This window comes from Narcine bancroftii, chromosome 2 (genome assembly GCF_036971445.1).
Source record: "Narcine bancroftii isolate sNarBan1 chromosome 2, sNarBan1.hap1, whole genome shotgun sequence".
NCBI classification, from domain to species: domain Eukaryota; kingdom Metazoa; phylum Chordata; class Chondrichthyes; order Torpediniformes; family Narcinidae; genus Narcine; species Narcine bancroftii.
The window spans coordinates 262,738,817-262,764,277 of NC_091470.1; positions in this window are offsets into that span (position 1 = coordinate 262,738,817).

The window sequence follows — 25,461 nt, forward strand, 5'->3', positions numbered from 1 at the left end:
CCTCTGATGCTCCTCTGATGCTCCTCTGATGCTCCTCTGATGCTCCAATGATGCTCCTCTGATGCTCCTGTGATGCTCCTCTGATGCTCCTCTGATGCTCCTGTGATGCTCCTCTGATGCTCATCTGATGCTCCTCTGCTGTTCCTCTGATGCTCCACTGATGCTCCAATGATGCTCCTCTGATGCTCCTGTGATGCTCCTCTGATGCTCCTCTGATGCTCCTTAGATGCTCCTCTGATGCTCATCTGATGCTCCTCGCTGTTCCTCTGATGCTCCTCTGATGCTCCTCTGATGCTCCTCTGATGCTCCTCTGAGGCTCCTCTGATGCTCCTCTGATGCTCCTCTGATGCTCCTCTGATGCTCCTCTGATGCTCCTCTGATGCTCCTCTGATGCTCCTCTGATGCTCCTGTGATGCTCCTCTGATGCTCCTGTGATCCTCCTCTGATGCTCCTCTGCTGCTCCTCTGATGCTCCTCTGAGGCTCCTCTGATGCACCTCTGATGCTCCTCTGATCCTCCTCTGATGCTCGTCTGATGCTCCTCTGATGCTCCTCTGATGCTCCTCTGATGCTCCTCTGAAGCTCCTCTGAGGCTCCTCTGATGCTCCTCTGATGCTCCTCTGATCCTCCTCTGATGCTCCTCTGATGCTCCTCTGATGCTCCTCTGATGCTCCTCTGATGCTCCTCTGAAGCTCCTCTGATGCTCATCTGAAGCTCCTCTGATGCTCCTCTGATGCTCCTCTGATGCTCCTCTGATGCTCCTCTGATGCTCCTCTGATCCTCCTCTGATGCTCCTCTGATGCTCCTCTGATGCTCCTCTTATGCTCCTCTGATGCTCCTCTGATGCTCTTCCTATGATCCTCTGATGCTCCTGCTCCTGCTCCTGCTCCTGCTCCTGCTCATGCTCCTGCTCCTGCTCCTGCTCCTGCTCCTGCTCATCTGATGCTGCTCTGATGCTCCTGCTCCTGCTCCTGCTCCTGCTCCTGCTCCTGCTCCTGCTCCTGCTCCTGCTCCTGCTCCTGCTCCTCTGATGCTCCTCTGATGCTCCTCTGATGCTCCTCTGATGTTCCTCTGATGCTCCTCTGATGCTCCACTGATGCTCCTCTGATGCTCCTCTGATGCTCCTCTGATCCTCCTCTGATGCTACTCTGATGCTCCTCTGATGCTCTTCTGATGCTCCTCTGATGCTCCTCTGATGCTCCTCTGAGGCTCCTCTGATGCTCCTCTGATGCTCCTCTGATGCTCCTCTGATGCTCCTCTGATGCTCCTCTGATGCTCCACTGATGCTCCTCTGATGCTCCTCTGATGCTCCTCTGATGCTCCTCTGATGCTCCTCTGATGCTCCTCTGATGCTCCTCTGATGCTCCTCTGAGGCTCCTCTGATGCTCCTCTGATGCTCCTCTGATCCTCCTCTGATGCTCCTCTGATGCTCCTCTGATGCTCCTCTGATGCTCCTCTGATGCTCCTCTGATGCTCCTCTGATGCTCCTCTGATCCTCCTCTGATGCTCCTCTGATGCTCCTCTGATGCTCCTCTGATGCTCCTCTGATGCTCCTCTGATGCTCCAATGATGCTCCTCTGATGCTCCTGTGATGCTCCTCTGATGCTCCTCTGATGCTCCTGTGATGCTCATCTGATGCTCATCTGATGCTCCTCTGCTGTTCCTCTGATGCTCCACTGATGCTCCAATGATGCTCCTCTGATGCTCCTGTGATGCTCCTCTGATGCTCCTCTGATGCTCCTCTGATGCTCCTCTGATGCTCCTTCTCCTACTCCTGCTCCTCTGATGCTCCTCTGATGACCTCTGATGCTCCTGCTCCTGCTCCTGCTCCTGCTCCTGCTCCTCTGATGCTCCTCGGATGGTCCTGCTCCTGCTCCTGCTCCTGCTCCTGCTCCTGCTCCTGCTCCTGCTCCTGCTCCTCTGATGCTCCTCTGATGGTCCTGCTCCTGCACCTGCTCCTGCTCCTGCTCCTGCTCCTGCTCCTGCTCCTGCTCCTGCTCCTGCTCCTCTGATGCTCCTCTGATGCTCCCGCTCCTGCACCTGCTCCTGCTCCTGCTCCTGCTCCTGCTCCTGCTCCTCTGATGCTCCTCTGATGCTCCTCTGATGCTCCTCTGATGTTCCTCTGATGCTCCACTGATGCTCCTCTGATGCTCCTCTGATGCTCCTCTGATGCTCCTCTGATGCTCCTCTGATGCTCCTCTGATGCTCCTCTGATGCTCCTCTGATGCTCCTCTGATGCTCCTCTGATGCTCCAATGATGCACCTCTGATGCTCCTGTGATGCTCCTGTGATGCTCCTGTGATGCTCCTCTGATGCTCCTCTGATGCTCCTCTGATGCTCCTCTAATGCTGCTCTGATGCTCCTCTGATCCTCCTCTGATCCTCCTCTGATGCTCCTCTGATGCTCCTCTGATGCTCCTCTGATGCTCCTCTGATGCTGCTCTGATGCTCCTCTGATGCTCTTCTGATGCTCCTCTGAGGCTCCTCTGAGGCTCCTCTGAGGCTCCTCTGATGCTCCTCTGATGCTCCTCTGATTCTCCTCTGAGGCTCCTCTGATGCTCCTGTGATGCTCCTCTGATGCTCCTCTGATGCTCCTGTGATGCTCCTCTGATGCTCCTCTGCTGCTCCTCTGATGCTCCTCTGATGCTCCTCTGATGCTCCTCTGATGCTCCTCTGATGCTCCTCTGATGCTCCTCTGATGCTCCTCTGATCCTCCTCTGATGCTCCTCTGATGCCTCTCTGATGCTCCTCTGATGCTCCTCTGATGCTCCTCTGATGCTCCTCTGATGCTCCTCTGATCCTCCTCTGATGCTACTCTGATGCTCCTCTGATGCTCTTCTGATGCTCCTCTGATGCTCCTCTGAGGCTCCTCTGAGGCTCCTCTGATGCTCCTCTGATGCTCCTCTGATGCTCCTCTGATGCTCCTCTGATGCTCCTCTGATGCTCCTCTGATGCTCCTCTGATGCTCCTCTGATGCTCCTCTGATGCTCCTCTGATGCTCCTCTGATGCTCCTCTGATGCTCCTCTGATGCTCCTCTGAGGCTCCTCTGAGGCTCCTCTGATGCTCCTCTGATCCTCCTCTGATGCTCCTCTGATTCTCCTCTGATGCTCCTCTGATGCTCCTCTGATGCTCCTCTGATGCTCCTCTGATGCTCCTCTGATCCTCCTCTGATGCTCCTCTGATGCTCCTCTGATGCTCCTCTGATGCTCCTCTGATGCTCCTCTGATGCTCCAATGATGCTCCTCTGATGCTCCTGTGATGCTCCTCTGATGCTCCTCTGATGCTCCTGTGATGCTCCTCTGATGCTCATCTGATGCTCCTCTGCTGTTCCTCTGATGCTCCACTGATGCTCCAATGATGCTCCTCTGATGCTCCTGTGATGCTCCTCTGATGCTCCTCTGATGCTCCTGTGATGCTCCTCTGATGCTCATCTGATGCTCCTCGCTGTTCCTCTGATGCTCCTCTGATGCTCCTCTGATGCTCCTCTGATGCTCCTCTGAGGCTCCTCTGATGCTCCTCTGATGCTCCTCTGATGCTCCTCTGATGCTCCTCTGATGCTCCTCTGATGCTCCTCTGATGCTCCTCTGATGCTCCTGTGATGCTCCTCTGATGCTCCTGTGATCCTCCTCTGATGCTCCTCTGCTGCTCCTCTGATGCTCCTCTGAGGCTCCTCTGATGCACCTCTGATGCTCCTCTGATCCTCCTCTGATGCTCCTCTGATGCTCCTCTGAAGCTCCTCTGAGGCTCCTCTGATGCTCCTCTGATGCTCCTCTGATCCTCCTCGGATGCTCCTCTGATGCTCCTCTGATGCTCCTCTGATGCTCCTCTGATGCTCCTCTGAAGCTCCTCTGATGCTCCTCTGAAGCTCCTCTGATGCTCCTCTGATGCTCCTCTGATGCTCCTCTGATGCTCCTCTGATGCTCCTCTGATCCTCCTCTGATGCTCCTCTGATGCTCCTCTGATGCTCCTCTGATGCTCCTCTGATGCTCTTCCTATGATCCTCTGATGCTCCTGCTCCTGCTCCTGCTCCTGCTCCTGCTCATGCTCCTGCTCCTGCTCCTGCTCCTGCTCCTGCTCATCTGATGCTCCTCTGATGCTCCTGCTCCTGCTCCTGCTCCTGCTCCTGCTCCTGCTCCTGCTCCTGCTCCTGCTCCTGCTCCTGCTCCTGCTACTGCTCCTCTGATGCTCCTCTGATGCTCCTCTGATGCTCCTCTGATGTTCCTCTGATGCTCCTCTGATGCTCCACTGATGCTCCTCTGATGCTCCTCTGATGCTCCTCTGATGCTCCTCTGATGCTCCTCTGTTGCTCCTCTGATGCTCCCCTGATGCTCCTCTGATGCTCCTCAGATGCTCCACTGATGCTCTTCTGATGCTCCTCTGATGCTCCTCTGATGCTCCTCTGATGCTCCTCTGATGCTCCTCTGAGGCTCCTCTGAGGCTCCTCTGATGCTCCTCTGATGCTCCTCTGATGCTCCTCTGATGCTCCTCTGATGCTCCTCTGATGCTCCTCTGAGGCTCCTCTGATGCTCCTCTGATGCTCCTCTGATGCTCCTCTGATGCTCCTCTGATGCTCCTCTGATGCTCCTCTGATCCTCCTCTGATGCTCCTCTGATGCTCCTCTGATGCTCATCTGATGCTCCTCTGATACTCCTCTGATGCTCCTCTGAGGCTCCTCTGATGCTCCTCTGATGCTCCTCTGATGCTCCTCTGATGCTCCGCTGATGCTCCAGTGATCCTCCTGTGATCCTCCTCTGATGCTCCTCTGATGCTCCTCTGATGCTCCTCTGATGCTCCTCTGATGCTCCTCTGATCCTCCTCTGATGCTCCTCTGATGCCTCTCTGATGCTCCTCTGATCCTCCTCTGATGCTCCTCTGATGCTCCTCTGATGCTCATCTGATGCTCCTCTGATACTCCTCTGATGCTCCTCTGAGGCTCCTCTGATGCTCCTCTGATGCTCCTCTGATGCTCCTCTGATGCTCCTCTGATGCTCCGCTGATGCTCCAGTGATCCTCCTGTGATCCTCCTCTGATGCTCCTGTGCTGCTCCTCTGATGCTCCTCTGAGGCTCCTCTGATGCTCCTCTGAGGCTCCTCTGATGCTCCTCTGATGCTCCTGCTCCTGCTCCTGCTCCTGCTCCTGCTCCTGCTCCTGCTCCTGCTCCTGCTCCTGCTCCTGCTCCTGCTCCTGCTCCTGCTCCTGCTCCTGCTCCTGCTCTTGCTCCTGCTCCTGCTCCTGCTCCTGCTCCTGCTCCTGCTCCTGCTCCTGTTCCTGCTCCTGCTCCTGCTCCTGCACCTCTGATGCTCCTCTGATGCACCTCTGATGCTCCTCTGATGCTCCTCTGATACTCCTCTGATGCTCCTCTGATGCTCCTCTGATGCTCCTCTGATGCTCCTCTGATGCTCCTCTGATGCTCCTCTGATCCTCCTCTGATGCTCCACTGATGCTCCTCTGATGCTCCTCTGATGCTCCTCTGATGCTCCTCTGATGCTCCTGCTCCTGCTCCTGCTCCTGCTCCTGCTCCTGCTCCTCTGATGCTCCTCTGATGCTCCTCTGATGCTCCTCTGATGCTCCTCTGATGCTCCTCTGATGCTCCTCTGATGCTCCTCTGATGCTCCTCTGATCCTCCTCTGATGCTCCACTGATGCTCCTCTGATGCTCCACTGATGCTCCTCTGATGCTCCTCTGATGCTCCTCTGATGCTCCTCTGATGCTCCTCTGACGCTCCTCTGATGCTTCTCTGATGCTCCTCTGATGCTCCTGCTCCTGCTCCTGCTCCTCCGATGCTCCTCTGATGACCTCTGATGCTCCTGCTCCTTCTCCTGCTCCTGCTCCTGAACCTGCTCCTCTGATGCTCCTCTGATGCTCCTCTGATCCTCCTCTGATGCTCCTCTGATGCTCCTCTGATGCTCCTCTGATGCTCCTCTGAGGCTCCTGTGATGCTCCTCTGATGCTCCTCTGATGCTCCTCTGATGCTCCTCTGATGCTCCTCTGATGCTCCTGTGATGCTCCTCTGATGCTCCTCTGATGCTCCTCTGATGCTCCTGTGATGCTCCTCTGATGCTCCTCTGCTGCTCCTCTGATGCTGATCTTATTCTCCTCTGATGCTCCTCTGATGCTCCTCTGATGCTCCTCTGATGCTCCTCTGATGCTCCTCTGATCCTCCTCTGATGCTCCTCTGATGCTCCTCTGATGCTCCTCTGATGCTCCTCTGAGGCTCCTCTGATGCTCCTCTGATGCTCCTCTGATGCTCCTCTGATGCTCCTCTGATGCTCCTCTGATACTCCTCTGATGCTCCTCTGATGCTCCTGTGATGCTCCTCTGATGCTCCTCTGCTGCTCCTCTGATGCTCATCTGATGCTCCTCTGATTCTCCTCTGATGCTCCTCTGATGCTCCTCTGATGCTCCTCTGATGCTCCTCTGATCCACCTCTGATGCTCCTCTGATGCTCCTCTGATGCTCCTCTGATGCTCCTGTGATGCTCCTCTGATGCTCCTCTGCTGCTCCTCTGATGCTCATCTGATGCTCCTCTGATTCTCCTCTGAAGCTCCTCTGATGCTCCTCTGATGCTCCTCATATGCTCCTCTGATCCTCCTCTGATGCTCCTCTGATGCTCCTCTGATGCTCCTCTGATGCTCCTCTGATGCTCCTCTGATGCTCCTCTGATGCTACTCTGATGCTCCTCTGATGCTCCTCTGATGCTCCTCTGATGCTCCTCTGATGCTCCTCTGATGCTCCTCTGATGCTCCTCTGATCCTCCTCTGCTGCTCCTCTGATGCTCCTCTGATGCTCCTCTGATGCTCCTCTGATGCTCCTCTGATGCTCCTCTGATGCTCCTGTGATGCTCCTCTGATGCTCCTGTGATCCTCCTCTGATGCTCCTCTGATGCTCCTCTGATCCTCCTCTGATGCTCCTCTGATGCTCCTCTGATGCTCCTCTGATGCTCCTCTGATGCTCCTCTGATGCTCCTCTGAGGCACCTCTGAGGCTCCTCTGATTCTCTTCTGATGCTCCTCTGATGCTCCTCTGATGCTCCTCTGATGCTCCTCTGATGCTCCTCTGATGCTCCTGTGATGCTCCTCTGCTGTTCCTCTGATGTTCCTCTGATGCTCCTCTGATGCTCCTCTGATGCTCCTCTGATGCTCCTCTGAGGCTCCTCTGATGCTCCTCTGATGCTCCTCTGATCCTCCTCTGATGCTCCTCTGATACTCCTCTGATGCTCCTCTGATGCTCCTCTGATGCTCCTATGATGCTCCTCTGATGCTCCTCTTATGCTCCTCTGATGCTCCTCTGATGCTCCTCTGATGCTCCTCTGATGCTCCTCTGATGCTCCTCTGATGCTCCACTGATCCTCCTCTGATGCTCCTCTGATGCTCCTCTGATGCTCCTCTGATGCTCCTCTGATGCTCCTCTGATGCTCCTCTGATGCTCCTGCTCCTGCTCCTGCTCCTGCTCCTGCTCCTGCTCCTGCTCCTGCTCCTGCTCCTGTTCCTGCTCCTGCTGCTGCTCCTGCTCCTGTTCCTGCTCCTGCTGCTGCTCCTGCTCCTGCACCTCTGATGCGCCTCTGATGCACCTCTGATGCTCCTCTGATGCTCCTCTGATACTCCTCTGATGCTCCTTAGATGCTCCTCTGATGCTCCTCTGATGCTCCTCTGATGCTCCTCTGATGCCTCTGTGATGCTCCTCTGATGCTCCTCTGATTCTCCTCTGATGCTCCGCTGATGCTCCTCTGATGCTCCTCTGATGCTCCTCTGATGATCCTCTGATCCTCCTCTGATTCTCCACTGATGCTCCTCTGATGCTCCTGTGATGCTCCTGTAATGCTCCTCTGATTCTCCTCTGATGCTCCTCTGATGCTCCTCTGATGCTCCTCTGATGCTCCTCTGATGCTCCTCTGATGCTCCTCTGATGTTCCTCTGATGCTCCTCTGATGCTCCTTTGATGCTCCTGCTCCTGCTCCTGCTCCTGCTCCTGCTCCTGCTCCTGCTCCTGCTCCTGCTCCTGCTCCTGCTCCTGCTCCTGCTCCTGCTCATGCTCCTGCCCCTGCTCCTGCTCCTGCTCCTGCTCCTGCTCCTGCTCCTGCTCCTGCTCCTGCTCCTGCTCCTGCTCCTGCTCCTGTTCCTGCTCCTGCTGCTGCTCCTGCTCCTGCACCTCTGATGCTCCTCTGATGCACCTCTGATGCTCCTCTGATGCTCCTCTGATACTCCTCTGATGCTCCTTAGATGCTCCTCTGATGCTCCTCTGATGCTCATCTGATGCTCCTCTGATGCCTCTGTGATGCTCCTCTGATGCTCCTCTGATTCTCCTCTGATGCTCCGCTGATGCTCCTCTGATGCTCCTCTGATGCTCCTCTGATGATCCTCTGATCCTCCTCTGATGCTCCACTGATGCTCCTCTGATGCTCCTGTGACGCTCCTGTAATGCTCCTCTGATTCTCCTCTGATGCTCCTCTGATGCTCCTCTGATGCTCCTCTGATGCTCCTCTGATGCTCCTCTGATGCTCCTCTGATGCTCCTCTGATGCTCCTCTGATGCTCCTCTGATGCTCCTGTGATGCTCCTCTGATGCTCCTCTGATGCTCCTCTGATGCTCCTGTGATGCTCCTCTGATGCTCCTCTGCTGCTTCTCTGATGCTGATCTGATTCTCCTCTGATGCTCCTCTGATGCTCCTCTGATGCTCCTCTGATGCTTCTCTGATGCTCCTCTGATCCTCCTCTGATGCTCCTCTGATGCTCCTCTGATGCTCCTCTGATGCTCCTCTGAGGCTCCTCTGATGCTCCTCTGATGCTCCTCTGATGCTCCTCTGATGCTCCTCTGATGCTCCTCTGATACTCCTCTGATGCTCCTCTGATGCTCCTGTGATGCTCCTCTGATGCTCCTCTGCTGCTCCTCTGATGCTCATCTGATGCTCCTCTGATTCTCCTCTGATGCTCCTCTGATGCTCCTCTGATGCTCCTCTGATGCTCCTCTGATCCACCTCTGATGCTCCTCTGATGCTCCTCTGATGCTCCTCTGATGCTCCTGTGATGCTCCTCTGATGCTCCTCTGCTGCTCCTCTGATGCTCATCTGATGCTCCTCTGATTCTCCTCTGATGCTCCTCTGATGCTCCTCTGATGCTCCTCTGATCCTCCTCTGATGCTCCTCTGATGCTCCTCTGATGCTCCTCTGATGCTCCTCTGATGCTCCTCTGATGCTACTCTAATGCTCCTCTGATGCTCCTCTGATGCTCCTATGATGCTCCTCTGATGTTCCTCTGATGCTCCTCTGATGCTCCTCTGATCCTCCTCTGCTGCTCCTCTGATGCTCCTCTGATGCTCCTCTGATGCTCCTCTGATGCTCCTCTGATGCTCCTCTGAGGCTCCTCCGATGCTCCTCTGATGCTCCTCTGATGCTCCTCTGATGCTCCTCTGATGCTCCTCTGATGCTCCTCTGATGCTCCTGTGATGCTCCTCTGATGCTCCTGTGATCCTCCTCTGATGCTCCTCTGATGCTCCTCTGATGCTCCTCTGATCCTCCTCTGATGCTCCTCTGATGCTCCTCTGATGCTCCTCTGATGCTCCTCTGATGCTCCTCTGATGCTCCTCTGATGCTCCTCTGAGGCACATCTGAGGCTCTTCTGATTCTCTTCTGATGCTCCTCTGATGCTCCTGCTCCTGCTCCTGCTCCTGCTCCTGCTCCTGCTCCTGTTCCTGCTCCTGCTGCTGCTCCTGCTCCTGCACCTCTGATGCTCCTCTGATGCACCTCTGATGCTCCTCTGATGCTCCTCTGATACTCCTCTGATGCTCCTTAGATGCTCCTCTGATGCTCCTCTGATGCTCCTCTGATGCTCCTCTGATGCCTCTGTGATGCTCCTCTGATGCTCCTCTGATTCTCCTCTGATGCTCCGCTGATGCTCCTCTGATGCTCCTCTGATGCTCCTCTGATGATCCTCTGATCCTCCTCTGATGCTCCACTGATGCTCCTCTGATGCTCCTGTGATGCTCCTGTAATGCTCTTCTGATTCTCCTCTGATGCTCCTCTGATGCTCCTCTGATGCTCCTCTGATGCTCCTCTGATGCTCCTCTGATGCTCCTCTGATGCTCCTCTGATGCTCCTCTGATGTTCCTCTGATGCTCCTCTGATGCTCCTTTGATGCTCCTGCTCCTGCTCCTGCTCCTGCTCCTGCTCCTGCTCCTGCTCCTGCTCCTGCTCCTGCTCCTGCTCCTGCTCCTGCTCCTGCTCCTGCTCCTGCTCCTGCTCATGCTCCTGCCCCTGCTCCTGCTCCTGCTCCTGCTCCTGCTCCTGCTCCTGCTCCGGCTCCTGCTCCGGCTCCTGCTCCGGCTCCTGCTCCTGCACCTCTGATGCTCCTGCTCCTGCTCTTGCTCCTGCTCCTGCTCCTGCTCCTGCTCCTGCTCCTGCTCCTGCTCCTGTTCCTGCTCCTGCTCCTGCTCCTGCACCTCTGATTCTCCTCTGATGCACCTCTGATGCTCCTCTGATGCTCCTCTGATACTCCTCTAATGCTCCTCAGATGCTCCTCTGATGCTCCTCTGATGCTCCTCTGATGCTCCTCTGATACTCCTCTGATGCTCCTCAGATGCTCCTCTGATGCTCCTCTGATGCTCCTCTGATGCTCCTCTGATGCTCCTCTGATGCACCTCTGATGCTCCTCTGATGCACCTCTGATGCTCCTCTGATGCTCCTCTGATACTCCTCTGATGCTCCTCAGATGCTCCTCTGATGCTCCTCTGATACTCCTCTGATGCTCCTCAGATGCTCCTCTGATGCTCCTCTGATGCTCCTCTGATGCTCCTCTGATGCTCCTCTGATGCTCCTCTGATCCTCCTCTGATGCTCCTCTGATGCTCCTCTGATGCTCCTCTGATGCTCCTCTGATGCTCCTCTGATGCTCCTCTGATGCTCCTCTGATGCTCCTCTGATCCTCCTCTGATGCTCATCTGATGCTCCTCTGATGCTCCTCTGATGCTCCTCTGATGCTCCTCTGATGCTCCTCTGATCCTCCTCTGATGCTCCACTGATGCTCCTCTGATGCTCCTCTGATGCTCCTCTGATGCTCCTCTGATGCTCCTGCTCCTGCTCCTGCTCCTGCTCCTGCTCCTGCTCCTCGGATGCTCCTCTGATGCTCCTCTGATGCTCCTCTGATGCTCCTCTGATGCTCCTCTGATGCTCCTCTGATGCTCCTCTGATGCTCCTCTGATCCTCCTCTGATGCTCCACTGATGCTCCTCTGATGCTCCACTGATGCTCCTCTGATGCTCCTCTGATGCTCCTCTGATGCTCCTCTGATGCTCCTCTGACGCTCCTCTGATGCTTCTCTGATGCTCCTCTGATGCTCCTGCTCCTGCTCCTGCTCCTCCGATGCTCCTCTGATGACCTCTGATGCTCCTGCTCCTGCTCCTGCTCCTGCTCCTGAACCTGCTCCTCTGATGCTCCTCTGATGCTCCTCTGATCCTCCTCTGATGCTCCTCTGATGCTCCTCTGATGCTCCTCTGATGCTCCTCTGAGGCTCCTCTGATGCTCCTCTGATGCTCCTCTGATGCTCCTCTGATGCTCCTCTGATGCTCCTCTGATGCTCCTGTGATGCTCCTCTGATGCTCCTCTGATGCTCCTCTGATGCTCCTGTGATGCTCCTCTGATGCTCCTCTGCTGCTCCTCTGATGCTGATCTTATTCTCCTCTGATGCTCCTCTGATGCTCCTCTGATGCTCCTCTGATGCTCCTCTGATGCTCCTCTGATCCTCCTCTGATGCTCCTCTGATGCTCCTCTGATGCTCCTCTGATGCTCCTCTGAGGCTCCTCTGATGCTCCTCTGATGCTCCTCTGATGCTCCTCTGATGCTCCTCTGATGCTCCTCTGATACTCCTCTGATGCTCCTCTGATGCTCCTGTGATGCTCCTCTGATGCTCCTCTGCTGCTCCTCTGATGCTCATCTGATGCTCCTCTGATTCTCCTCTGATGCTCCTCTGATGCTCCTCTGATGCTCCTCTGATGCTCCTCTGATCCACCTCTGATGCTCCTCTGATGCTCCTCTGATGCTCCTCTGATGCTCCTGTGATGCTCCTCTGATGCTCCTCTGCTGCTCCTCTGATGCTCATCTGATGCTCCTCTGATTCTCCTCTGAAGCTCCTCTGATGCTCCTCTGATGCTCCTCATATGCTCCTCTGATCCTCCTCTGATGCTCCTCTGATGCTCCTCTGATGCTCCTCTGATGCTCCTCTGATGCTCCTCTGATGCTCCTCTGATGCTACTCTGATGCTCCTCTGATGCTCCTCTGATGCTCCTCTGATGCTCCTCTGATGCTCCTCTGATGCTCCTCTGATGCTCCTCTGATCCTCCTCTGCTGCTCCTCTGATGCTCCTCTGATGCTCCTCTGATGCTCCTCTGATGCTCCTCTGATGCTCCTCTGATGCTCCTGTGATGCTCCTCTGATGCTCCTGTGATCCTCCTCTGATGCTCCTCTGATGCTCCTCTGATCCTCCACTGATGCTCCTCTGATGCTCCTCTGATGCTCCTCTGATGCTCCTCTGATGCTCCTCTGATGCTCCTCTGAGGCACCTCTGAGGCTCCTCTGATTCTCTTCTGATGCTCCTCTGATGCTCCTCTGATGCTCCTCTGATGCTCCTCTGATGCTCCTGTGATGCTCCTCTGCTGTTCCTCTGATGTTCCTCTGATGCTCCTCTGATGCTCCTCTGATGCTCCTCTGATGCTCCTCTGAGGCTCCTCTGATGCTCCTCTGATGCTCCTCTGATCCTCCTCTGATGCTCCTCTGATACTCCTCTGATGCTCCTCTGATGCTCCTCTGATGCTCCTATGATGCTCCTCTGATGCTCCTCTGATGCTCCTCTGATGCTCCTCTGATGCTCCTCTGATGCTCCTCTGATGCTCCTCTGATGCTCCTCTGATGCTCCACTGATCCTCCTCTGATGCTCCTCTGATGCTCCTCTGATGCTCCTCTGATGCTCCTCTGATGCTCCTCTGATGCTCCTCTGATGCTCCTGCTCCTGCTCCTGCTCCTGCTCCTGCTCCTGCTCCTGCTCCTGCTCCTGCTCCTGTTCCTGCTCCTGCTGCTGCTCCTGCTCCTGTTCCTGCTCCTGCTGCTGCTCCTGCTCCTGCACCTCTGATGCTCCTCTGATGCACCTCTGATGCTCCTCTGATGCTCCTCTGATACTCCTCTGATGCTCCTTAGATGCTCCTCTGATGCTCCTCTGATGCTCCTCTGATGCTCCTCTGATGCCTCTGTGATGCTCCTCTGATGCTCCTCTGATTCTCCTCTGATGCTCCGCTGATGCTCCTCTGATGCTCCTCTGATGCTCCTCTGATGATCCTCTGATCCTCCTCTGATTCTCCACTGATGCTCCTCTGATGCTCCTGTGATGCTCCTGTAATGCTCCTCTGATTCTCCTCTGATGCTCCTCTGATGCTCCTCTGATGCTCCTCTGATGCTCCTCTGATGCTCCTCTGATGCTCCTCTGATGCTCCTCTGATGCTCCTTTGATGCTCCTGCTCCTGCTCCTGCTCCTGCTCCTGCTCCTGCTCCTGCTCCTGCTCCTGCTCCTGCTCCTGCTCCTGCTCCTGCTCATGCTCCTGCCCCTGCTCCTGCTCCTGCTCCTGCTCCTGCTCCTGCTCCTGCTCCTGCTCCTGCTCCTGCTCCTGCTCCTGCTCCTGTTCCTGCACCTGCTGCTGCTCCTGCTCCTGCACCTCTGATGCTCCTCTGATGCACCTCTGATGCTCCTCTGATGCTCCTCTGATACTCCTCTGATGCTCCTTAGATGCTCCTCTGATGCTCCTCTGATGCTCATCTGATGCTCCTCTGATGCCTCTGTGATGCTCCTCTGATGCTCCTCTGATTCTCCTCTGATGCTCCGCTGATGCTCCTCTGATGCTCCTCTGATGCTCCTCTGATGATCCTCTGATCCTCCTCTGATGCTCCACTGATGCTCCTCTGATGCTCCTGTGATGCTCCTGTAATGCTCCTCTGATTCTCCTCTAATGCTCCTCTGATGCTCCTCTGATGCTCCTCTGATGCTCCTCTGATGCTCCTCTGATGCTCCTCTGATGCTCCTCTGATGCTCCTGTGATGCTCCTCTGATGCTCCTGTGATGCTCCTCTGATGCTCCTCTGATGCTCCTCTGATGCTCCTCTGATGCTCCTCTGATGCTCCTCTGCTGCTTCTCTGATGCTGATCTGATTCTCCTCTGATGCTCCTCTGATGCTCCTCTGATGCTCCTCTGATGCTTCTCTGATGCTCCTCTGATCCTCCTCTGATGCTCCTCTGATGCTCCTCTGATGCTCCTCTGATGCTCCTCTGAGGCTCCTCTGATGCTCCTCTGATGCTCCTCTGATGCTCCTCTGATGCTCCTCTGATGCTCCTCTGATACTCCTCTGATGCTCCTCTGATGCTCCTGTGATGCTCCTCTGATGCTCCTCTGCTGCTCCTCTGATGCTCATCTGATGCTCCTCTGATTCTCCTCTGATGCTCCTCTGATGCTCCTCTGATGCTCCTCTGATGCTCCTCTGATCCACCTCTGATGCTCCTCTGATGCTCCTCTGATGCTCCTCTGATGCTCCTGTGATGCTCCTCTGATGCTCCTCTGCTGCTCCTCTGATGCTCATCTGATGCTCCTCTGATTCTCCTCTGATGCTCCTCTGATGCTCCTCTGATGCTCCTCTGATCCTCCTCTGATGCTCCTCTGATGCTCCTCTGATGCTCCTCTGATGCTCCTCTGATGCTCCTCTGATGCTACTCTGATGCTCCTCTGATGCTCCTCTGATGCTCCTATGATGCTCCTCTGATGTTCCTCTGATGCTCCTCTGATGCTCCTCTGATCCTCCTCTGCTGCTCCTCTGATGCTCCTCTGATGCTCCTCTGATGCTCCTCTGATGCTCCTCTGATGCACCTCTGAGGCTCCTCTGATGCTCCTCTGATGCTCCTCTGATGCTCCTCTGATGCTCCTCTGATGCTCCTCTGATGCTCCTCTGATGCTCCTGTGATGCTCCTCTGATGCTCCTGTGATCCTCCTCTGATGCTCCTCTGATGCTCCTCTGATGCTCCTCTGATCCTCCTCTGATGCTCCTCTGATGCTCCTCTGATGCTCCTCTGATGCTCCTCTGATGCTCCTCTGATGCTCCTCTGATGCTCCTCTGAGGCACCTCTGAGGCTCCTCTGATTCTCTTCTGATGCTCCTCTGATGCTCCTGCTCCTGCTCCTGCTCCTGCTCCTGCTCCTGCTCCTGTTCCTGCTCCTGCTGCTGCTCCTGCTCCTGCACCTCTGATGCTCCTCTGATGCACCTCTGATGCTCCTCTGATGCTCCTCTGATACTCCTCTAATGCTCCTTAGATGCTCCTCTGATGCTCCTCTGATGCTCCTCTGATGCTCCTCTGATGCCTCTGTGATGCTCCTCTGATGCTCCTCTGATTCTCCTCTGATGCTCCGCTGATGCTCCTCTGATGCTCCTCTGATGCTCCTCTGATGATCCTCTGATCCTCCTCTGATGCTCCACTGATGCTCCTCTGATGCTCCTGTGATGCTCCTGTAATGCTCCTCTGATTCTCCTCTGATGCTCCTCTGATGCTCCTCTGATGCTCCTCTGATGCTCCTCTGATGCTCCTCTGATGCTCCTCTGATGCTCCTCTGATGTTCCTCTGATGCTCCTCTGATGCTACTTTGATGCTCCTGCTCCTGCTCCTGCTCCTGCTCCTGCTCCTGCTCCTGCTCCTGCTCCTGCTCCTGCTCCTGCTCCTGCTCCTGCTCCTGCTCCTGCTCCTGCTCCTGCTCATGCTCCTGCCCCTGCTCCTGCTCCTGCTCCTGCTCCTGCTCCTGCTCCTGCTCCGGCTCCTGCTCCGGCTCCTGCTCCGGCTTCTGCTCCTGCACCTCTGATGCTCCTGCTCCTGCTCGATGCTCCTCTGATGCACCTCTGATGCTCCTCTGATGCTCCTCTGATGCTCCACTGATGCTCCTCAGATGCTCCTCTGATGCACCTCTGATGCTCCTCTGATGCTCCTATGATGCTCCACTGATGCTCCTCAGATGCTCCTCTGATGCACCTCTGATGCTCCTCTGATGCTCCTCTGATGCTCCTCTGATGCTCCTCTGATGCTCCTCTGTTGCTCCTCTGATGCTCCTCTGATGCTCCAATGATGCTCCAATGATGCTCCAATGATGCTCCACTGATGCTACTGTGATGCTCCTCTGATGCAACTCTGATGCTCCTCTGATGCTCCTCTGATGCTCCTCTGATGCTCCTCTGATGCTCCTCTGATGCTCCTCTGATGCTCATCTGATGCTCCTCAGATACTCCTCTGATGCTCCTCTGAGGCTCCTCTGAGGCTCCTCTGATGCTCCTCTGATGCTCCTCTGATGCTCCTCTGATGCTCCTGTGATGCTCCTCTGATGCTCCTCAGATGCTCCTCTGATGCACCTCTGATGCTCCTCTGATGCTCCTCTGATGCTCCTCTGATGCTCCTCTGATGCTCCTCTGTTGCTCCTCTGATGCTCCTCTGATGCTCCTCTGATGCTCCAATGATGCTCCTCAGATGCTCCTCTGATGCTCCTCTGATGCTCCTCTGATGCTCCTCTAATGCACCTCTGATGCTCCTCTGATGCTCCTCTGATGCTCCTCTGATGCTCCTCTGATGCTCCTCTGATGCTCCTCTGATGCTCATCTGATACTCCTCTGATACTCCTCTGATGCTCCTCTGAGGCTCCTCTGATGCTCCTCTGATGCTCCTCTGATGCTCCTCTGATGCTCCTCTGATGCCTCTGTGATGCTCCTCTGATGCTCCTCTGATTCTCCTCTGATGCTCCGCTGATGCTCCTCTGATGCTCCTCTGATGCTCCTCTGATGCTCCTCTGATGCTCCTCTGTTGCTCCTCTGATGCTCCTCTGATGCTCCTCTGATGCTCCAATGATGCTCCAATGATGCTCCACTGATGCTCCTGTGATGCTCCTCTGATGCTCCTCTGATGCTCCTCTGATGCTCCTCTGATGCTCCTCTGATGCTCCTCTGATGCTCCTCTGATGCTCCTCTGATGCTCATCTGATGCTCCTCTGATCCTCCTCTGATGCTACTCTGAGGCTCCTCTGATGCTCCTCTGATGCACCTCTTATGCTCTTCTGATGCTCCTCTGATGCTCCTCTGATGCTCCTCTGATGCTCCTCTGATGCTCCTCTGATGCTCCTCTGATGCTCCTCTGATGCCCCGCTGATGCTCCTCTGATGCTCCTCTGATTCCCGGCCTCTGATTCCCTGCTTCTGATTCTGATTCCCTGCCTCTGATTCCCCATCTCTGATTCCGCACATCTGATTCCTTGCCTCTGATTCCCCGCCTCAGATTCCCCAGCTCTGATTTCCCGCCTCTGATTCCCGGCATCCGATTCCCTGCCTCTGATTCCCCGCCCCTGATTCCCCATCTCTGATTCCCCGCCTCTGATTCCCCGTGTCTGATTCCCTGCCTCTGATTCCCCGCCTTTGATTCCCCATATCTGATTCGCCGCCTCTGTTTTCCCGCCTCTGATTCCCTGCCTCTGATTCCCCATATCTGATTCCCCGCCTCTGATTCCCCAACTCTGATTCCACGCCTCTGATTCCCCAGCTCTGAATCCCCGCCTCTGAATCCCCGCGTCTGATTCCCTGCCTCTGATTCCCCGCCTCTGATTCCCCATCTGTGATTCACAACCAATGATGCCCCACCTCTGATTCCCCATATCTGATTCCCCGCCTCTGTTTCCCCGCCTCTGATTCCCCGCCTCTGATTCCCCATATCTGATTCCCCGCCTCTGATTGCCCACCTCTGATACCCCGCGTCTGATTCCCTGCCTCTGATTCCCCGCCTCTGATTCCCCATCTCTGATTCACCACCTCTGATTCCCAGCCTCTGATTCCCCATCTCTGATTCCGCACATCCGATTCCCTGCCTATGATTCCCCACCTCTGATTCCCCGCCTCTGATTCCCCATATCTGATTCCCTGCCTCTGTTTCCCCGCCTCTGATTCCCCACCTCTGTTTCCCCATATCTGATTCCCCGCCTCTGATTCCCCAACTCTAATACCCCGCCTCTGATTCCCCAGCTCTGATTCCCCGCCTCTGATTCCCCGCATCTGATTCCCTGCCTCTGATTCCCCGCCTCTGATTCCAGGCCTCTGATTCCCAGCATCTGATTCCGGCCTCTAATTCCCGGCCTCTGATTCCCTGCTTCTGATTCTGATTCCCTGCCTCTGATTCCCCATCTCTGATTCCGCACATCTGATTCCTTGCCTCTGATTCCCCACCACTGATTCCCCATATCTGATTCCCCGCCTGGGTTTCCCCGCCTCTGATTCCCCGCCTCTGTTTCCCAATATCTAAGTCCCCGCCTCTGATTCCCCAAATCTGATTCCCCACCTCTGATTCCCCAGCTCTGATTCCCCGCCTCTGATTCCCCGCATCTGATTCCCTGCATCTGATTCCAAGCCTCTGATTCCCTGCCTCTGATTCCCAACCTCTGATTCCCCACCTCTGATTCCCCATATCTGATTCCCCGCCTCTGTTTCCCCGCCTCGGATTCCCCGCCTCTGTTTCCCCATATCTGATTCCCGGCCTCTGATTCCCCGCCTCTGATTCCCCGCCTCTGATTCCCTGCCTCTCATTCCCCATCTCCGATTCCGCACATCTGATTCCCTTCCTCTGATTCCCCGCCTCTGATTCCCCGCCTCTGATTCCCTGCCTCTTATTCCCAACCCCGGATTCCCCACCTCTGATTCCCCAGCTCTGATTCCCCGTGTTTGATTCCCTGCCTCTGATTCCCTGCCCTGATTCCCCATCTCTGTTTCACCGCCTTTGATTCGCCACCTCTGATTCCCCATATCTGATTACCCGCCTCTGTTTCCCCGACTCTGATTCCCTGCCTCTGATTCCCAACCTCTGATTCCCTGCCTCTGATTCCCTGCCCTGATTCCCCATCTCTGTTTCACCGCCTTTGATTCGCCACCTCTGATTCCCCATATCTGATTACCCGCCTCTGTTTCCCCGACTCTGATTCCCTGCCTCTGATTCCCAACCTCTGATTCCACACCTCTGATTCCCCATATCTGATTCCCCGCCTCTATTTCCCCATATCTGATTCCCCGCCTCTGATTCCCCAACTCTGATTCCCCGCCTCTGATTCCCCAGCTCTGATTCCCCAACTCTGATTCCCGGAGTCCGATTCCCTGCCTCAGATTCCCCGCCTCTGATTCCCCATCTCTGATTCCCCGCCTCTGATTCCCCGTGTCTGATTCCCTGCCTCTGATTCCCCGCCTCTGATTCCCCGCCTCTGATTCCCTGCCACTGATTCCCTGCCCCTGATTCCCCAATTCTGATTCCCCATATCTAATTCCCCGCCTCTGTTTCCCCGCCTCTGATTCCCCACCTCTGATTTCCCATATCTGATTCCCTGCCTCTGATTCCCCAACTCTGATTCACCGCCTCTGATTCCCCAGCTCTGAATTCCCGCCTCTGATTCCACGCGTCTGATTCCCTGCCTCTGATTCCCCGCCTTGATTCCCCATCTCTGATTCACAACCTCTGATTCCCCACCTCTGATTCCCTATATTTGATTCCCCGCCTCTGTTTCCCCGCCTCTGATTCACTGCCTCTGATTCCCCACATCTGATTCCCCATCTCTGATTCCGCACAACCGATTCCCTGCCTATGATTCCCCGACTCTGATTCCCCACCTCTGATTCCCCAGCTCTGATTCCCCGCCTCTGATTCCCCGCGTCTGATTCCCTGCCTGTGATTCCCCGCCTCTGATTCCACATCTCTGATTCCCCACCTCTGATTCCCCGTGTCTGATTCCCTTTCTTTGATTCCCCGCCTCTGATTCCCCGCCTCTGATTCCCTGCCACTGATTCCCCGCCCCTGATTCCCCACCTCTGATTCCCCATATCTTATTCCCCGCCTCTGTTTCCCCCCCTCTGATTCCCAGCCTCTGATTCCCCATATCTGATTCCCCGCCTCTGATTCCCCATATCTGATTCCCCGCCTCTATTTCCCCATATCTGCTTCGCCGCCTCTGATTCCCCAACTCTGATTCCCCGCCTCTGATTCCCCAGCTCTGATTTCCCGCCTCTGATTCCCGGCATCAGATTCCCTGCCTCTGATTCCCCGCCTCTGATTCCCCATCTCTGATTCCCCGCCTCTGATTCCCCGTGTCTGATTCCCTGCCTCTGATTCCCCGCCTCTGATTCCCCATATCTGATTCCCCGCCTCTGTTTTCCCGCCTCTGATTCCCTGCCTCTGATTCCCCATATCTGATTCCCCGCCTCTGATTCCCCAACTCTGATTCCCAGCCTCTGATTCCCCAGCTCTGAATCCCCGCCACTGATTCCCCGCGTCTGATTCCCTGCCTCTGATTCCCCGCCTCTGATTCCTCATCTGTGATGCACAGCCTCTGATGCCCCACCTCTGATTCCCCATATCTGATTCCCCGCCTCTGTTTCCCCGCCTCTGATTCCCCGCCTCTGATTCCCCATATCTGATTCCCCGCCTCTGATTGCCCACCTCTGATTCCCCGCGTCTGATTCCCTGCCTCTGATTCCCCGCCTCTGATTCCCCATCTCTGATTCACCACCTCTGATTCCCAGCCTCTGATTCCCCATCTCTGATTCCGCACATCCGATTCCCTGCCTATGATTCCCCACCTCTGATTCCCCGCCTCTGATTCCCCACCTCTGTTTCCCCATATCTGATTCCCCGCCTCTGATTCCCCAACTCTAATACCCCGCCTCTGATTCCCCAGCTCTGATTCCCCGCCTCTGATTCCCAGCATCTGATTCCCTGCCTCTGATTCCCCGCCTCTGATTCCAGGCCTCTGATTCCCAGCATCTGATTCCGGCCTCTGATTCCCGGCCTCTGATTCCCTGCTTCTGATTCTGATTCCCTGCCTCTGATTCCCCATCTCTGATTCCGCACATCTGATTCCTTGCCTCTGATTCCCCACCTCTGATTCCCCATATCTGATTCCCCGCCTGGGTTTCCCCGCCTCTGATTCCCCGCCTCTGTTTCCCAATATCTAAGTCCCCGCCTCTGATTCCCCAAATCTGATTCCCCACCTCTGATTCCCCAGCTCTGATTCCCCGCCTCTGATTCCCCGCATCTGATTCCCTGCATCTGATTCCAAGCCTCTGATTCCCTGCCTCTGATTCCCAACCTCTGATTCCCCACCTCTGATTCCCCATATTTGATTCCCCGCCTCTGTTTCCCCGCCTCGGATTCCCCGCCTCTGTTTCCCCATATCTGATTCCCGGCCTCTGATTCCCCGCCTCTGATTCCCTGCCTCTGATTCCCTGCCTCTGATTCCCCATCTCCGATTCCGCACATCTGATTCCCTTCCTCTGATTCCCCGCCTCTGATTTTCCGCCTCTGATTCCCTGCCTCTGATTCCCAACCTCGGATTCCCCACCTCTGATTCCCCATATCTGATTCCCCGCCTCTGTTTCCCCGCCTCTGATTCCCCTCCTCTGATTCCCAACTCTGATTCCCCGCCTCTGATTCCCCAGCTCTGATTCCCCGTGTTTGATTCCCTGCCTCTGATTCCCTGCCCTGATTCCCCATCTCTGTTTCACCGCCTTTGATTCGCCACCTCTGATTCCCCATATCTGATTCCCCGCCACTGTTTCCCCGACTCTGATTCCCTGCCTCTGATTCCCAACCTCTGATTCCACACCTCTGATTCCCCATATCTGATTCCCCGCCTCTATTTCCCCATATCTGATTCCCCGCCTCTGATTCCCCAACTCTGATTCCCCGCCTCTGATTCCCCAGCTCTGAATCCCCGACTCTGATTCCCGGCATCCGATTCCCTGCCTCTGATTCCCCGCCTCTGATTCCCCATCTCTGATTCCCCGCCTCTGATTCCCCGTGTCTGATTCCCTGCCTTTGATTCCCCGCCTCTGATTCCCCGCCTCTGATTCCCTGCCACTGATTCCCTGCCCCTGATTCCCCACCTCTGATTCCCCACATCTGATTCCCCGCCTCTGTTTCCCCGCCTCTGATTCCCCGCCTCTGATTCCCCATATCTGATTCCCTGCCTCTGATTCCCCAACTCTGATTCCCCGCCTCTGATTCCCCAGCTCTGAATCCCCGCCTCTGATTCCCCGCGTCTGATTCCCTGCATCTGATTCCCCGCCTTGATTCCCCATCTCTGATTCACAACCTCTGATTCCCCACCTCTGATTCCCTATATTTGATTCCCCGCCTCTGTTTCCCCGCCTCTGATTCCCCGCCTCTGATTCCCCATATCTGATTCCCCGCCTCTGATTGCCCACCTCTGATTCCCAGCCTCTGATTCGCCAGCTCTGATTCCCCGCCTCTGATTCCCCGCATCTGATTCCCTGCCTCTGATTCCCCGCCTCTGATTCCCCATCTCTGATTCACCGCCTTTGATTCGCCACCTCTGATTCCCCATATCTGATTCCCCACCTCTGATTCCCGGCCTCTTATTCCCAGCATCTGATTCCCGGCCTCTGATTCCCGGCCTCTGATTCCCCGCTTCTGATTCTGATTCCCTGCCTCTTATTCCCCATCTCTGATTCCGCACATCTGATTCCCTGCCTCTGATTCCCCACCTCTGATTCCCCATATCTGATTCCCCGCCTCTGTTTCCCCGCCTCTGATTCCCCGCCTATGTTTCCCTATATCTAATTCCCCACCTCTGATGCCCCAACTCTGATTCCCCGCCTCTGATTCCCCAGCTCTGATTCCCCGCCTCTGATTCCCTGCATCCGATTCCCCATATCTGATTCCCCGCCTCTGTTTCACCGCCTCTGATTCCCCGCCTCTGTTTCCCCATATCTGATTCCCGCCTCTGATTCCCAACTATGAATCCCCTCCTCTGATTCCCCAGCTCTGATTCCCTGCCTCTGATTCCCCGCGTTCTATTCCCTGCCTCTGATTCCCCGCCTGTGATTCCCCATCACTGATTCACCACCTCTGATTCCCTACCTCTGATTCCCCATATCTAATTCCCCGCCTCTGTTTGCCCGCCTCTGATTCCCCGCCTCTGTTTCCCCATATCTGATTCCCCGCCTCTGAATCCCCAACTCTGATTCCCTGCCTCAGATTCCCCAGCTCTGATTCCCCGCCTTTGATTCCCCCCGTCTGATTCCCAGCCTCTGAATCCCCGTGTCTGATTTCCTGCCTCTGATTCCCGCCTCTGATTCCCCATCTCTGATTCACCGCCTCTGATTCCCCACCTCTGATTCCCCCTCTCTGATTCCGCACATCCAATTCCCTGCCTCTGATTCCCCAACTCTGATTCCCCACCTCTGATTCCCCATCTCTGATTCCCCGCCTCAGATTCCACGCATCTGATTCCCTGCCTCTGATTCCCTGCCCTGATTCCCCATCTCTGTTTCACCGCCTTTGATTCGCCACCTCTGATTCCCCATATCTGATTACCCGCCTCTGTTTCCCCGACTCTGATTCCCTGCCTCTGATTCCCAACCTCTGATTCCACACCTCTGATTCCCCATATCTGATTCCCCGCCTCTATTTCCCCATATCTGATTCCCCGCCTCTGATTCCCCAACTCTGATTCCCCGCCTCTGATTCCCCAGCTCTGATTCCCCAACTCTGATTCCCGGAGTCCGATTCCCTGCCTCAGATTCCCCGCCTCTGATTCCCCATCTCTGATTCCCCGCCTCTGATTCCCCGTGTCTGATTCCCTGCCTCTGATTCCCCGCCTCTGATTCCCCGCCTCTGATTCCCTGCCACTGATTCCCTGCCCCTGATTCCCCAATTCTGATTCCCCATATCTAATTCCCCGCCTCTGTTTCCCCGCCTCTGATTCCCCACCTCTGATTTCCCATATCTGATTCCCTGCCTCTGATTCCCCAACTCTGATTCACCGCCTCTGATTCCCCAGCTCTGAATTCCCGCCTCTGATTCCCCGCGTCTGATTCCCTGCCTCTGATTCCCCGCCTTGATTCCCCATCTCTGATTCACAACCTCTGATTCCCCACCTCTGATTCCCTATATTTGATTCCCCGCCTCTGTTTCCCCGCCTCTGATTCACTGCCTCTGATTCCCCACATCTGATTCCCCACCTCTGATTCCCCATATCTGATTCCCCGCCTCTGTTTCCCCGCCTCGGATTCCCCGCCTCTGTTTCCCCATATCTGATTCCCGGCCTCTGATTCCCCGCCTCTGATTCCCTGCCTCTGATTCCCTGCCTCTGATTCCCCATCTCCGATTCCGCACATCTGATTCCCTTCCTCTGATTCCCCGCCTCTGATTTTCCGCCTCTGATTCCCTGCCTCTGATTCCCAACCTCGGATTCCCCACCTCTGATTCCCCATATCTGATTCCCCGCCTCTGTTTCCCCGCCTCTGATTCCCCTCCTCTGATTCCCAACTCTGATTCCCCGCCTCTGATTCCCCAGCTCTGATTCCCCGTGTTTGATTCCCTGCCTCTGATTCCCTGCCCTGATTCCCCATCTCTGTTTCACCGCCTTTGATTCGCCACCTCTGATTCCCCATATCTGATTCCCCGCCACTGTTTCCCCGACTCTGATTCCCTGCCTCTGATTCCCAACCTCTGATTCCACACCTCTGATTCCCCATATCTGATTCCCCGCCTCTGATTCCCCAACTCTGATTCCCCGCCTCTGATTCCCCAGCTCTGAATCCCCGACTCTGATTCCCGGCATCCGATTCCCTGCCTCTGATTCCCCGCCTCTGATTCCCCATCTCTGATTCCCCGCCTCTGATTCCCCGTGTCTGATTCCCTGCCTTTGATTCCCCGCCTCTGATTCCCCGCCTCTGATTCCCTGCCACTGATTCCCTGCCCCTGATTCCCCACCTCTGATTCCCCACATCTGATTCCCCGCCTCAGTTTCCCCGCCTCTGATTCCCCGCCTCTGATTCCCCATATCTGATTCCCTGCCTCTGATTCCCCAACTCTGATTCCCCGCCTCTGATTCCCCAGCTCTGAATCCCCGCCTCTGATTCCCCGCGTCTGATTCCCTGCATCTGATTCCCCGCCTTGATTCCCCATCTCTGATTCACAACCTCTGATTCCCCACCTCTGATTCCCTATATTTGATTCCCCGCCTCTGTTTCCCCGCCTCTGATTCCCCGCCTCTGATTCCCCATATCTGATTCCCCGCCTCTGATTGCCCACCTCTGATTCCCAGCCTCTGATTCGCCAGCTCTGATTCCCCGCCTCTGATTCCCCGCATCTGATTCCCTGCCTCTGATTCCCCGCCTCTGATTCCCCATCTCTGATTCACCGCCTTTGATTCGCCACCTCTGATTCCCCATATCTGATTCCCCACCTCTGATTCCCGGCCTCTTATTCCCAGCATCTGATTCCCGGCCTCTGATTCCCGGCCTCTGATTCCCCGCTTCTGATTCTGATTCCCTGCCTCTTATTCCCCATCTCTGATTCCGCACATCTGATTCCCTGCCTCTGATTCCCCACCTCTGATTCCCCATATCTGATTCCCCGCCTCTGT